Here is a 16783-nt window from a genome sequence, read left to right on the forward strand (position 1 = left end):
AAGTCTATTTACAGATAGTGACTGCATATGAATATTATTTGGCTCTCACTCAACACACCCATCTTTGAACCATATATTTTCTTTTGTGAAGATGGACATTCCTGTGATTCTTAGATGCTGTCTGCAGCTGAGCTGTTGCCTATTTGTAAAGTAACAAGACTTTGTGTCTCTTTGTGAATGTACTATATGAAAATTTATTATAAATAATTGAAGGAGGAAGAGTTTGGAGTTGCCTTCCATTTGAAGTATTCTTAGAATTACTGGAGTAGTCTCCATCGACGAGAGGATTGTAGAGTGTACCTATGCTGGAAGAAACTTCAAAGCAGGATATGAAGTCGACCTGGCACTGTAAGTCGATATGAAGTACATTGGAACTCTACTTTATAGTGTGAAATTCTAGTGGACTTATAATTGTATTGAGATAGTTCCATATATAGATGTATATATGTAACTATATTTTACCTGTAAAGTTTGAAATTTTCGTGCATTGTATCTCAGTAATTTTGGTCACTATAACCCTTTGGGTTGTTTAACATTCCCAGTTGGGGATTGGCGACCCTATTTCAGCTTCTACAGCAAATAGGAAGGTTTGTTCCTTGCCCAGTTGCAGGAAGAAAATGCAGAGCCCAGGGGCACACGCAGTCTGTTTCTGCTGCCAGTCAAGGATAACTAGCTCTGCTGTGCTTGCCTGGGATTAGCTCAGCACACCACTAGTCAGTCAATTCATAGGAAGCCACACAAAGCTCCAGGGTTAGTCCCCTCTCCCCTTTTTTATTTCTTTCACAACCCTTGGGGTTTTATCCAGGAAAAAAGTTAACAAGCACGTACTAGGAACCACACTGGTGGACAGGGATGCCAGCATTCAGGTGGAGCCTGGGGATCCCCAGAATTGTAGTCTCCAGACTACAGAGATAAGCTCTCTTGGAGAAAATGGCTACTTTGGATGGTGGACTTTGTGGCATTGTAGCCCACTGAGGTCTCTGCCCTCTCCATATGCCATTTCCAAATCTCCAGGAGTTTCCTGACCTGGATCAGGCAACCCTTCCCATCCCCTGCTGGTGGCCAGAAAACCTGAGTTCCCTGCTGGAGGGTTCTTATGGAACCTGGTGTATTCATGCTGGAAAATGATGAAATCTATTAACATTACCCAGTTCAGGTTTTCAATGTTTATAATTATCTGTTTCAATATTGTTTAAATGAATAAGTTGTTTTGGCTTTTTTTTTCATTTATGTATACTCAGTATGGTGGTGGAGGACAACAAACTGGCAGAACACCTGGCAGGAACATATAACTTGCACAACATTTAAAGCAAATCTCAATGAAATCCACCTTCACAACTTCACAAGTCATGATCATCCCATTTCCTCCAGAGAGATAAATGCTACTTGCATCAGGGAAAATCCAGGAAGAACTGTACATTAGGCTCCATTTAAATTAGACCCAGGAGCCCCAATTTAGCTCTAATTGCATATGAGAACTAATGGCCCCAGATGGGGATGCACATCCCCATACACTTTGCAAGAATTATCAGCCAGTTCAGAGAAGCCTAGATGTATCAAGGCAGATGGGTACAGATATTCAGATGAGCATCTGAATCCACATGAAATGTTAATTCAGTGTTTGGATGCCCTTTCTGGATCAAAGAAAAAGAGCTGTGCCAGTGTTTTATTGCTATCTGGCATTCTCCCTAAATCACCCTGTTTTCTCCAGCCAAAGTTCAGCACTCTCAAGTCCCAATGAAATCAGTGAGATTTACAAGTGTTTAACTTTAGCTGGATTGTGTCCATGACTCCCTGATGCCAGACACAGTTTAATAACATTATTATTGTGTATCATTAAAACAAAAGATACACTCCCCATATCCAAAATTATAAATCTGATTACCTTTTTATGAAGAATCTACAATTACCAGAACAAATTAGCCAGAAATATTAGACTAATATTTCTGGTTAACATGATCTGAGAATTCAGATACCATGCTTTGTAGGTATTCCATTGAATGCAGTCAGTGTGTGTGTGTGTGTGTAAACTCACCTAATTCCCCTCATGGCATCTGTCCATGGCATGATCTCCACTCCAACTTTTGGATGGTGAAAGGAAACCTTTCTACTCCCTTTAACACAACTGGAAAAGACAGTAGCCTACAACCAGTTGCCTACAACTTCAATTTTCAGAGATCCTATCAGTCAGTTATCCACCAAAGTAATTTGGTTTAACTCATCTCAAGTTTCAGTGTCCATATGACAGTGCATGAAGTGAAGATAAAAATTTAAACATCTGAAATAAAATATTAAAATCACATATGCTTCTATTGAACATTTTCAGTTTTATGTATTACATTCCACTGAAATGCTGACACTAGTTTGACATATTTGCATTGACTTATCTATTTACTATGCCAGGTAACGTCTATACAATCTAGGCATGATGTGCTACATCTTTTTTTTAACTGGCATTATTCTAAGTTTGTCAGACACCAAGAAAAATCAGCAATTGATCTAATTTAGCCATGACCATCTCTCCCTCCACAGTGGGAATGGTTAAATCTACTGGAATACTCAAAACTTCAAAGCATTCTAAATAAAATTCCCCTGCCTCTCAAGTAGACATTTTTGTTGAAACATTTAACAATGTACCCTAATTTAGTTCTCTATTTCACTCCTTTTCAAATGATTAATGCAGATACAACCCTTCTGATTACAAGCTATAAATCAATACTTTCTCACATTCAATTAAAGCTTTAAACATACTTGGAAACCAAGTCAAAAAACTCTGTACTACTTAAAGATCTTAATCCTGGACCTTGTCAGACCACACTTTCCTTCAATTAAATAAGTATTCTTGGGAGGAGGAAACAGGATAAGCCAAGCTTGGATGGATACAGACCATCCTTTAGAAATGGTTTACTGATAGCTGTAAGATTGAAAAGGAAGACCAATTACCTAAATCACAAGTGAGCACAAGCAATTACTACTAGTAATGCACATCAGTTACCAAGGTGATAAACCTGTGGCTAGAATAAAGCACAGACTGCAGGCCAAGATTCACATGGTTTGTGTATGAGAAAATTCTCAGCAGATAGAAAACCAACATGTCATGGAGATCACTCAAACGGCTACATGCTCCTTGACAACTAATTTCCTGGATTACAGAGGGGGCTTCGTTTTGGATAGATGAACATTCAGTCACATGGATTCCTACATGCATTGTTAACTATTCACCCTGGACTATGATGAAAACTAAGCCAAAGGAGACCTATGCAAAACCATTTCCTCTGAAGGGGAACTTACAACCCATGAAATAGTGGCAAAGTAACTGAGAAAGCTGCTGCCATCTTATTGGGAGTCAAGAACATGAGCAAACATCCTCTGATGCTCCATATAATGGTTATCTGTGTGTGTGTGGATGTGTACACCAGATGATAGAGTTCCAGCATCTGGTGATAATATTTATGTATATTTTAACATTCTCTATGCCTTTCCACCCAATTTAAGGCCCCCAGGTCAGGAAATATTAACACAAAAGTTTACAACATTTCAGACATTGAAAACATTTAAAATGCAAAAATATGCACATTTTTAAAACAAGTAAAACATAAGAAGTATAAACACAAAAACACAGGGAGGCGGCCTAATAAGTCTACACTTGCTAGTCAAAGAGAACGGTGGCCAAAGACACTAGGCAAATCTCGGGTTAGAGTTCCAAAGATTTAGTGCCATCTTAGGATGCCATCCATAGCTTCAACTGTCAGAGTACCTGCAGAGGGTCCTCTAGAGATGATCAGAATGGCTGGGTAGGTTCTTATGAAAATAAATGCATAGTAGGTGCAAAACGAACAACTTGAATTGCGCCTAACAGTAAACTGGCACCAAGTGAAGACAGAACAACACAGGGGCTATATAGTCCTTATGACCCACATTAGTCAGCATTTTGGCCATAGTAGTCTGGACAGTCTTCAAGGGCAGCACTGTAGCACCAGGGCATGCACTACAATGTCAAGATCTTTCCCACTCAGGAAGGGCCGCAGCTGCTCACTAGCCAAAACTGGTGAAAGGCACCATAGAGTTACACTGCTATGTATTTATCTAACATTTTGTAGAGAACCAATTTGGTAGAGTGGTAAAGTGTGTAGACTCTTATCTGGGAGAACTGATTTGATTCCTCATTCCTCCAGGTGCACCTGCAAACGTGATCTTGAGTCAGTCACAAATTCTTGCAGAGCAGTTTCTGTTACAGTTCTCTCAGCTCCACCTATCTCACTGTCTGTTGAGGGAGGTGAAGGGAAAGGAGATTGTAAGCCTCTCTGAGATTCTTTCAGGGTAGCGAAGGGTGGGGTATAAAACCATCTCTCTTTCTTTTTCACCATGATGCTTGGTTCTACCCTCAATCTGGTCCTTGAAGGAAGATAGCAACCCTATCCAGAACAGTGTTATCAGTAGTACCTCCATTTTGTCAGTACTAAGTACTAAGTTTGTTAGCCCTCATCCATCCCAAAATTGTTTCCAGACACCTATTTACGGTTTCCACAGCTTACCTGGAATCTGTTGAAAGTACAAGTTAGAGCTGAATGTCATCTGCATATTCTTGGCAACTCAGCCCAAATCTCCAGATAACTTCTAGTAGCTTCATGAAGATGATAAAAATAATACAGGACAAGATGGAACCTTGTGGGACCCCAGAGGCTAAGGGGTGGATCAGCAGTCCCCTGTGACCACACTCTGAGGTATTTTGAGGTAAGACTGAAACCAGCGCAAAGCAGTCCAAAATGGATATGGCTAAAGCTCTCTCTAGAAAGTTCTGCAACAGACAGCCCAATCTACAAGAAACTAGTAGGGATTCAGACTGCTTTTTATAGTGCTGTTCTGCAAAACACTATGCTACCAACTAAAATGTATCATTTTTCATTTAAAAAAATCCTGAATACAGAAAAGGAGGCCTAACAGCACGCTTTCACTGCTCCAGAGTATTTGTATGCTATTCTACTGTATAATATTCAAGCATCTTAATTGTTTTGGGCTACATAATTTTCATTCATAGCGTGAAAAGGTTTATAGAATTTTATCCTAATGAGGATATTATTTATAGCACCTCCAAATAAAATGAGAGAAAAACAAGCTTCCTAACAGAGTAATAGTTGTGTGTTTAATTTCTAGAATAATGTACAGCCATTTTTGACCGCTTTAAATTCAATGATTTTTTTTTCTCCTGAGGGGCGTGGAACTGAGCTTTGTTTACCCTTTTGAAATGACACTTTTATATGCACTCATTAAAGCGCATGAGAGTTGTGCTGTACTGTTTATCCACAGGTTATCAATATTTTTAATTTTTTTTTAAAAAATCAACATGTAATTTATTTCTTTAAAATATTTATAGCTCACTTGACTAACAGGTGCTTGAGATGATTTACTGTGATACAGAATCTAAAATCTATTACACTTCCTCCAAAAAAGTGCTGACCAGCATGTCTCATTCGTTTCTGGCTCATAGTATCTTCAAAGCCAGCCCACATGAGTCCTGTGTACCTAAACTGAGGTAGTGATTTGATTATACAGTCATTGAAACAGTTTTCCACTCTCAAATTGCTCGAAAAATCAAATCACGAGCATGACTAGATGTGAGTGAGACAAGTCCACAGTGGCTAGTGACTAATTTGGTGGTGATATTGGAAAATGTTATCAAGTCACAGCTGACTTACCTTGTAGGGTTTCAAGGCAAGAGATGTTCAGAGGTGGTTGGCCATTGCCTGTCTCCATTTCACAGCCCTAGTGTTCCTCCAAAGTCTCTTCCAAATACTAGCCAGCAATGATCCTGATTAGCTTCCAAGATCTGATGAGATTGGGCTAGGTTTAACTAATCCAAGTCAGGGCAACTAATTTTGTATGTTTATTATTATGTTATTATTCTTGTTGGTGTTGTCAACATCAAGTCTTCAACAACTGCCATATGAATGCCAGGTGGACTAAATGGTTTCCACCACTCTGGTCGTTTTCGCACTCACCTTAATCAGCAGCGACGACCCTCTTCACCGTGCAGGATCTGCGCGGATTTCGCACTAATTGCCACAGAGCACCCAGAAGAGCCAGAAAGTCCCGGCGCTTTTGCGGCGCAAACGGAAACTGGGTTTCCGTTTGTGCTGCAAAAGCGCCGGGACTTTCCGGCTCTTCTGGGTGCTCCGCGGCAATTAGTGCGAAATCCGCGCAGATCCTGCGCGGTGAAGAGGGTCGTCGCTGCTGATTAAGGTGAGTGCGAAAACGACCTCTGTTTCAACATTTACTAGAAAATGTTGGGTGTGATCTTTATCGAAAGCATGCCCTTGTGGTTTGCCAATGTGTGCATGCACCATTTTTAAAATTTCTTACTTAGACTTTCCAAGCTATTAACGCGCATGGAGAGTCTATTATGCAACTTGATTATCTTATGCATCAACATGACAGATGTACAGCCACAGTGACAGCATTACAGCTCACTGTAAGGGGCAATTAATCCCTTATGAATCAGAGGAGAGTTACTAGATCATGACAGGTCTTGGAAGTCTGTCAGCTTCTCTTGAATGAGGCCATCAGACTGTTAAGAGCAATAATGGTATTCATTATAAGTAACAACAATCTGTAAAATCAACCAGTGGTCAGGAGGAAATAAAAATAAAATAGTCAAAGGGTGTAAGCTAAAATGATTAACTTCACTTTTTTTTAGATTATTCCAGGACAGTAGAAGATATCTGTCCATAGAACTATTCTTGGTTCTATAAAAACTAAACTCATAAACTAAGAGTATTTGAGACACACTAGTCTCAGTGACTGGGCACATTATTTTCTTTTCCCCTTGGGTCTCTGTTGTAATATGAAAGTTATGCCCTAGAAGCGATTTTACCTTACCTTTCTGTGGTCTTAGTTTTAAGTGAGGCACAGTAAAGATTATTATAGTTTTATTCACTGGGAAAGGGAAATAATGTTCAAAAGTTGTGAGAGACAGAGAGGCATGTCAGACTTCATAGAAGTGGAAAGAAAGGAAATTTTCCTTCAGAGATGTCGTATGGGAATTCTGGGATCCATATGTTCACCTGGCACACAAATGAAGAACAGGGAAGGGCAAAATACTCTTGCTCTGTGTGTCAGAATGAGCCTGCTCTGGCTTGCAGTTCCTGTTCCATCTGCCTTCCAAGGTTTTCCCAACCTGGTGAGGCTTTTATTTTTGGGGTAACCATTGCCACCACCTGACCTTTGTAAGGAATTACCCTCTGGGAGGGTCGGGACTCCAAGCTTCCATTCCAAGTTCTGAGGCCTTGACTCTGTGTCTCCTCCTGCCCAGCTTCTGGTCACCACAGGGACAGTTTACAGCCTTGTGCACCCCTGGAGGAATAGCTGCTTGCCAACTGACTGCCTCCCCCTGATGATATTTTTAAAATAGGATATCCAAGATGGTGGAGGTTTGTGTGGTACAGAAAACCCCTGCCAGCATCAAAAGTTATAAAAAGTATTTATTAAAAAGAAAAAAGTTCACAAGCATAATTTTAGCACAGCACCAGATTAAGCAAGGGATTCAAAAGAAATGAGTAAAATGCAATTCCTCTGCTTCTCTCTTTTATGTGCCCTATTAGACATTAAAATACAGAACAGGCTCCTCAGCACAGAATGTTATAGATATCTACATAGTGAACTTTACCTTCCAGATCACTCCAGCTGTCTAGGCCAGCACACTGTAATAGCCATCTCCTCCAGACCTCAATTAAGAGTTCTGTCTGCTCTGATGGACACAGCAGCAAAGAGAGCTTCCTCCTTGCAAGGGTCAGGCAAGGTCAAAAATTCTTTTTCCTAGATAGTTCTAGTTCCCTCCTGAAGTCTGTCTAGTTTTAATTCCTCCAGGTCTCTGATCCCTGCTTGGAGGTGTGTGTGTGGGGGGGGGGGGACTGGTCTATCCAATTGTCTCTAGCTAGACCTATTAGCATATGTATGAAGGCGAGCTAAGGTAAGTCAGTTCAATTTATTTCTCCTCTTCCTGCCCGTTATCTGCCCAGAGAGGGGGGGAAAACAAACTAAAGAGTAAAGGTTTTACTCATTTCCAACCCCCAAAGGAAAAAAAAATGTGTGTCTTCACATTCTGTAACTGGTAACTTGTCTTTCTGCACAACTTCTCCAAATTGAACAAGGCGCATTACATGAAAACAAACAAAACATAACTCCTGTTTTCTAACCCCTGATGGTCTAATGGGGGTCCACAAAGACTAATTGTATGAAGAATGTCTTAAAAGTACTTTAACATGAACAGCAATGGGAACTTTTTTTCAAGGAAAGCCCAATGAATCAACGATTCTGACTACCCTTGTTTGTAATGGCACAGTTAAAAACTTGTTCAGGACACTCTAAGCCTTGCTCTTGAAGTATAAGAGAATGTCACTAAATACTAAAATCTGTCACTGTTAAAGAGCCAAGATGGATGTTGCCTGTCAGGCTGATCTAGTTTAGGAGACATTTGCACCATGCAACATCCCACTGGAAAATAGGAACTACATCATATGTAAGGGATATCCTCTTGCTTTGCCCCTTTGGAAAGAATCCAACCAAAGTTTATAAGTGAGGTTCTATGTCTCCCTAGATGTGTATCCAATGCAAGTTTGTGTTTGGAATCTGACTTGATCAAAACAGAGCTCAGGGTAAGCCTCACCTCTATTGATTTTTGCTCAAATTAAATTATTGTCCCAAGGACTATCATCTTTATTCCTTTGGGATTGCTTTCAGTCTTCTTGCTTAATTGCAGTTCATCACAAACTGATGACCTTAGGTTTTCCCCACAGTCTTTCCTGGGTATAGGACTAGATAAGGCAAACACAATTATCAAACAGAGGACACCTGATATCAAATAACAATGAAAACTTAGTGAAGGGCCAAATTTTTTGGCACTGGATAACTCAGCATACCTCCAGTTTTTTTTAATCTTTCTGCTCATCACAGAGTATTCTCCCTAGCTAGATAGCATATACTCCCCGTTGTGGTGTTGGAGGGGAGATACAAAAGATCCCCGTGACTGAGAGGGTCTGCCCTTGTGGTGCTGGTTGAAACTGTTGAACACGTTCTGCTCTCATGTCAATTTTACCAGGAGATACGTGTTAAGTTTATTATCCTCCTACTTTGTAGACTCCTGGGTCTTTCTGGTCTGATTTTGAGTTTACCTGGAAGTTTCTCATGGGTGTCAACCTGCAGATTACAGGTTCATGCACAAGGTTCTTTTCAACTGCCTGTAAAATTCACAAAGATATTTTATATATTGAAGCAAAATGTTAATTTTTATTTTAAATGGTTTATATTGTCATTTGAAGTGACACGTAAATACTTCTCCAGTCATTTTAACTTCTGTTAACTGGCTTTTTAAAAAAAATTGTACTGGTCACTGACCATATTAAAACTGAATTGAATTGATCTAAGGGATAAGTTTCTGGCATGGTCAGAACCATGAAGAGGAATAGGCCAATGACAACTAACAGGAATGGTTGCCTAGTAAGTCAAAATTGGCTCTTCTAGCAGCATATTGTTTCTGTAGTATATCAATCTGTTCCAGCTTCCTACACCATACTTGTAGAGATGTTTCTGAAATTCTCTCCTCTCAAATTTCCCCGGGATTTGGGGGTTCTGAAATTACTGGTGTTGTTTCCAAATGTGTTAGAGATTCTCTATTGTTCACTTTTTATTTTTAAAAAATATTAGATAGATTACTGCCCATATGCAGCTTTCCATTGCTTCCATTCATGTGCAATGTTGTCTTTCTAAGTGACCAGTGTTTGTAAGCACACACCCCCACCCGTGCTTTATGGGCTTTCATGTGACTACATTTAACACACTTTTTAGCTCACTTTTCTCCAACAAAGGATTAAATATAGTTTTTTTAAGTTCAACATCAGTGTAAAATTGGATGCAACACAATGCAAAAAACAAATCAATAAATCCACTAGCCAAAAGGAGCATTCTAAATGATTCATCCTTGCAGAATTTGCTAAAAACTATTCAAGTGGACACATTATGAGAGGCTATTATGGGGAATATGGGAACCATTACTAAGAAAGATCACACAGAGGCAGTTTTAACAAGCCTCTGAAAGCAGATGGAAAGAAAACACTGATGAGCTGTGTAGAGTCACCACATGGGTTCCTGTGTACAGCTGTATAATGTGGCGCTTTACCAAATACGGGTGCATATTGCTCATCTGCAAAACATGGCACATAAAATAACTTGATGCACTGATAAACACAATCATAGCAAAGTTCCTTCTTTCTGCAGTGTTTTATCAATGCAAATATATACATTGCTATTGTTGGGTTTGGGAATACGAAAACAAATGTCAGGAATTAAAAACTGCTTTGGGCCCAATTCTAAAATTAATCTCAGAAGCTCTTGTAGTTAAACCAAAATTGAGGAGAAGCCGAATTCTACAAAAATACATTTTGGAATGAGAGAAATACACTCAACCCTTGATTATTCTCACTGTATTCAAGAAGAGGGATGAGAAACTGAGGCATGCTATGAAGCATCTCACACTCTACAGAGTTGGCAATTCTGGTCTAATTTCTCTCTTGCATCCTCAGGACTCCTTCAAGTTTGGGAAAGGCACTGCTGTAGTAATTCTCAGGGTATAACAGACAAGCTGATTAGCCCAAGGTTCAGAAGGCTGCAAGGCAACCACTATAACCTTTTCATTGGATTTTCCTGCAGTCTCATTTTCTATTGTCTAATGTCAGGCAAAGTTACCCAAAGAATATATTTCAAAACATGAAAGCTCAGATTCAGAGTTATAGTATTGGAACGAAAGGCTGTACAAACTATTTCCTCCAGAACAGGTTAGGCATTTCCACAGAAGTCTCTGGGAGTACTTCAGAGCTGCTTTGGAGTACATTTTTTTTGCACACATCTGCTGTGATGAACTGACAGTCACACAACAGGCAGGATAGACTCATAGCATTGAGAATGCTGTCCACAGAGAGATCTCACAGAGATTCAGAGAATTACAACTGCCACAAAGCAGACAACAATGCATTGCAGCCATAATTTTACAGAGTGTAGAAGGGGATGGGTGGCATGTCTGTCAAGGAGATTTGCTGTGCCAAAACTGGGCACTGGATACAGAAATAGACCCCAAGCCTGCACTGAGTCAGAAGAGATGCATTGGTTCAGATCACCAACCCAACTTGCCCAGGAGGTGGTTTACATTGCCAGTTTGGGTCCTGCCTGATGGAAACCTCCTAGCACTCACAACCATGTAATTGAAAATATTTTCTAGTACTTGCCCATAGCAAGACTTTGGAGATTTTTAGTTATGTTATTAAACGTTTGTAGTAGCATATGCACATTAACATTATTCTTGATATTTTAGGGGATTCTCTCTTCCCAGTTAAATCTCCTGGAATAGATGCACATTGATTAGTGCATGCACATGTGAACTCATACCTAGGAAACCATGGAGTTCACAGCCTGCTGTCCACATTGCAGCTGTTATAATTAATTTTGAATGGCTGATAATCAGAGCTTTTTTAAAGCAGGAACACACAAAAACACAGTTCCAGCAGACTTGGCATCAGGTGGTGTGGCCTAATATGCAAATGAGTTCCTGCGGGGCTTTCTCTACCAAAAAAACCCCTGTGTGAAACAATGGTGACTTCAGGGAGTATGACCTAATATGCAAATGAATTCTTGCTTTTTCTACAAAAAAAAGCCCTGCTAATAATTATCAAACAACTCTTCTTTTTCTGCAAATATCTGGGTTAAAGAAAAGCCTTTTAAAATTATGAGAACTGACCCATGAATCTTGCTAAGCAGATTCTTTATTGGTCTTTTAAGCCAAGACCATAGCTTTCTGTTCATCACTGCCATATAATCTATATACTAGATTTGTTTTGAGTGTAAGGTGATTATTGCAGTGCAAGTGAATTCTATGAACAACATGTGGAAAACAGCTGCCACTGAGCTCTAAAAAGGGGGATCTTTGGTATGAGATTAGAGAACTAGTGTTCCTCTTTTCATTGTGGATATGTTTCTGCTTATCCAACTGGTCCTTCGAGGAAATAGCCTTGTTCTGTTGGTCCCTAGTCCTGGCATTCAGAGACCTTTGTTTGTTTTTCTGTCAAGTCACAGCTGACTTATGACCACCTCGTAGATTTCAAGGCAAGAGACATTCAGAGGTGGTTTGCCATTGCCTGCCTCTGTGTAGCAACTCTGGAATTCCTTGATGGTCTCCCATCCAAATACTGACCAAGTCTGACCCTGCTTAGCTTCTGAGATCTGATGGGATCAAGCTAGTCTGCCATGAGATCAGGCCTTGGATTCAGCAGGAGCTCACAGGAGCACAGCTCCTGAACCTTTCTGAGGGTTCCCCCTCCTCCTCCACACCTTGTCCATTGAATAGTAGGTGCAGCTGCATAACAATCCCTGGATGAGCTCCACCACCTATTTTTCTACAAAGCGACCCCTGCATGAGATCAAACAAGAATGCCAGTTCATGGTATTCAGAGACATACTACTGCTAAAAATGGAGGTTCCACTGTGCAATAATGGAAAATATATGAAAGTTTTAGTTGTTTCAATCACATAAATTTCTGGAGCAATTCAGAATAGTCTTTTGAACACATGTAGCTTTTAGCATCATACGTGAAAAGTAATTTCTAACTGGGCATAAGATTAAAAAAAGGAAAGAGCAGTATCTATGGATTGTTTACCTAGCTCTGCAATCTGGATACTTAAAAGCCCAAGCAGCCAACTTTACTCATGCTTATTTGCATCAATAATATCTTATGCCCACCTGTAGTTATTGTAACAGAAATGCTTCCAAATAAAAACTGAACTAAACATTTAGCCCTTGGGGGATATAATGGTTCTCCCGTCTGGAGGCAAATTCTTTGATTTCTTCTGCAGGGGACAGAAAGACATCTGGCTAATCTTCTTGCAGATGTTGCTGTACTGTTCGAGCTCCACTTGTCTTCCTTCTGTTTGCAGCATCTCATAAACAGAGCATGAACTGTTCAAGCTGTTGCCCATGATATTTCAACAAATTTACAATGGAGCCAACAAAGTTTGCCTGTCCTTGGGAGCTAGGTATTGTGAAATTATTGTAATTTTTTTTCTTCAAAGATCGTTGTCCACTTTCATTCAGTAATTATTATCATTACATCTAATCACATAATCAGTGCGAATTCAAGTATCTGCAAAATTAGAATATGCAATTATGGGGATTTTGTTTGGCTGTAAAGGATAAGAGACTAATCAAGCTGGTAGGAAATGGAGCTTCTCCAAAGTGTTTGACAATGTCATGTTAAAACCAGCAACATCCATGTATAACAGAAGAATAAGTGCTAGAGTTATGTGTTGACTTCTCTCCAATAGGCTTGGCTTCAGAAACTCTAGTTGCTACATTTTGTGGGATTTATTCTTTCCAGTGTGCAAAGAAAAAAAAAAAAGCTCCCCAAAAAACAAAAGCCACAATCCAGCCCAAAAATATGCATATATCTGAAGCATACATTGTACTTAAGCATGCCTATGATCTGGTCTATGTATGGTAGAAGAGGGTATAGATTATACCATTTCAAGCTAAGGAAGGGGGGGGGGGGTGCCATTTATGAATGTTCACTAACTACATACTCGCTGTAAATTAAAACTGGAAAGTTTTTAGCCCAGATCGGTTACTATGCTATCAGTCTTCTACTTTAAAGAAGCATTTTACATATGGGAATTTTCATAAGTGGTATCCACCATTTGCAGTCTGAAGTGGTAGAGTCTGCCACTTCTCTACTACCACATAAATTTGACACTTAATTCCCTCCTCATTCTGCTGCATGTTTAGACCATGCCTACGTCCAGGTAGCTAGGGTTGCCAACCTCTGCTTGGGGAATTCATGGAGATTTTGGTGGTGGAGCATGGGGAAGGCAGGTCTTAGAGAGATGGGGGAACTCAGTGGTATATAATGCCATAGAGGACACTCTCCAAAGCAGCCATTTTGCCGAGGGGGGCTGACCTCTGGAGATCAGCAGACAACCCTGCAGTTAGCACATTCAGACTGGCAGTAAGAGAACAGATGAAAAGTATTTGTATTTGGGGGAAATCTTATATGGATTAAGAGCTTGCGCTTTGATATATTCAGCACTAAATTACAAAAAATAGCTAGTATTGTACATCATATCTACAGCAATGTTATCAACAATGATCCTGAATTTAAGCAGAGACATTTTCTTCCACCTTTGGCATGCTAAACTGCATACAGGTCTAGTTAACTGTTTATATAACATATCATACAATGTATAGAAAGCGAAATTTGGCCTGAAATATTGATACTCCTGATGAAAAGGAAGAAGAAGATGACTCAGAGCAGTTTGCAATCTTCTATAGCTTCTCCCCCTACGACAGACACCCTGTGAGGTGGGTGCGGCTGAGAGAACTCTCACAGAAGCTGCCTTTTCAAGGACAACTCTTGAGAAAGCCATGGTTAACCCAAGGCCATTCCAGCAGCTGCAAGTGGACGAGTGGGGAATCAAACCCAGTTCTCCCAGATGAGAGTCCGCACACTTAACAACTACACCCAAGAGTCACACACCATCTGATTCCAGGAAATTATTCTCTCCGCCAACTTCCCTAAATGGTCTATCAAACATCAAAGATCGTTAAATGTTAGAACTCAATAGTGATTCTCTTCATTTAGATCATCTCATTATGCAATGCCCATGTCATTCTTTTAAAATCATTTATAGAATTTACAAATCTATTTTCTATTGTAAAGCCCCATGTAACTTCTGTAGGTCTGCCTCAAGCATGATTTTAGCTCACACTAACAATATGCTAGCACTTGCAATCTACAGGGCAAATATTCTTGAAATCCTTCAGAAAAAAACTTGCATACAATGGAAAGGGAAAGTATGTCTCCAAACAGAGCTTATCTTGAAGTGTTCCAGCTCCCACAGTACTCCACTTGCTACCAATTTACTTAGCCCATGTCCCATCATAGGGTCAATTCATACTATGCCACAGCACCACAGGCGTTGCCTGGATTTTGTGTGACCTCAGAATGTCTTTTAAATAGTCAAGGCCATGGACACTTATTATAGGCTTTAAGCATTCAGTCTAAAAAGAAATGGTGATATGGGATAGAACAGCACCAACTGGGTGCCCAATTGAGTTCAGACAAGAAAATCCGCCCTTGGCTTTCCCTTTGCTATACTTCCCATTGCATCATCATGAAGATGGCTCCGTAGCTTCCAAGCTAAAGTATTTTCAGTCCAAGGCATGGGGCAGCAGAGTATTTGGCTGCTGGTATCTTGTGTGCCATCCCATCCAGCTGCTTCTAATTCACCAAGGGCGACTGCAAGATGATTGCCCTTCAGGCCTAGTTCCTCCATTATATTACACCATTTCCTCCATAGTCTATCCCTACGCAATTTGATTAAGACTTGAACAGAAGAACCACATGGTTGAGGATAAGGACAAAATTAATTGCCATGGCAGCATTGACTCTATCAATCCCACCAAAGTTATAGATCCCAGCAAAGTCTGCACGGCACTAATCACATCATTAATGGATGGCTCCTCCAACTTTAACTGGGCCTCAATGTCATATTGAGAATGCACGATACAGTTGCCATGGTTCATTTCCTCTGTCCAATGTATCCAGGGGCTAGATGTTTGTGCACAACAGTCTACCATGTTTATTATAAAAGTTTCTCTATATAATCCCATCCCTGAAAAGAAGAGAAAGCAAACAAAATGGTCTACATTATGAAAAAAAAAAATCTCTGATCTCTGTAGCAGGCTAATGTCTATTAGTGGCTTGACACATTCAGAAAGTAATCATGGGAAGGGATTTTAAGTGGCTGTTCTACAGCAGCTATATCGTGTTTCCTGAGATTGCTCTGTTCTAAATGATATGCTTTGTTCGTATACCAAGAATAAATTCATATTCTATGGCCATATTCTATCATTATCCTACAACTATTCCCCTTAGCAACTTGTTATAAATCTGAACATCATTCATGAGCATTGTAAGCACTGTAGTTGGCATTCAGGGAAAACATTGATCTATCTGAGCATTTTTAGCTATTTAGTATTATTTTCTAATACTGTTTTTCCTGGAATACAAATTTTTCAAATTCTGCAGCAGATAAACTTGATTTTGCGGCTATATAAATAATATACATTTGCTTATTTGTTCTGCTTATGAGGAAGAAGAAAGAGCTGTTGTGTGCACACACAATGACTCACTAACTGTTCTTGTTTACCCATTCCTTTGGCTACTTAGAGCGGCCCTGTGGCGCAGAATGGTAAAGCAGCAGTACTGCAGTACTGTGGTCTGAACTCTATGCTCACGACCTGAGTTCGATTCCGGTGGAAACTGGATTCAGGTAGCCGGCCCAAGGTTGACTCAGCCTTCCATCCTTCCAAGGTCGGTAAAATGAGTACCCAGCTTGCTGGGGGAAAAGTGTAAAAGACTGTAGAAGGCAATGGCAAACCACCCCGTAAAAAGTCTGCCGTGAAAACTTTGTGAAAGCAACGTCACCCCAGAGTCAGAAACGACTGGTGCTTGCACAGGGGACCTTTCCTTTCCTTGGCTACTTAGATTTACTAGGCATTACTCAAATCACTCAAAAATATCTCCCTAGTCCTTAGAAAAGGAATATATATGCACAATTTTTCTGGAAAGCTGAATTCTGCAATCAAATCCTGTGCTTTTCCTATACTTCCATGGATTCATAGTTTCTTAGCCCTGGTTAGTGTCAGCTCATAGAGGGAAGAGGAGGAGTTTGGATTTATACCCCCCCC

At 40.1% G+C, this 16783-nt stretch overlaps 1 protein-coding gene across 3 annotated transcripts in view; it reads right to left on the reverse strand.

The window, feature by feature from the left end:
• Positions 1–16783, reverse strand: part of SGCZ (sarcoglycan zeta) — an 865974-nt gene that overhangs the window by 542491 nt on the left and 306700 nt on the right. The window lies entirely within an intron of this gene.

Source organism: Heteronotia binoei, chromosome 9 (genome assembly GCF_032191835.1).
Source record: "Heteronotia binoei isolate CCM8104 ecotype False Entrance Well chromosome 9, APGP_CSIRO_Hbin_v1, whole genome shotgun sequence".
NCBI classification, from domain to species: domain Eukaryota; kingdom Metazoa; phylum Chordata; class Lepidosauria; order Squamata; family Gekkonidae; genus Heteronotia; species Heteronotia binoei.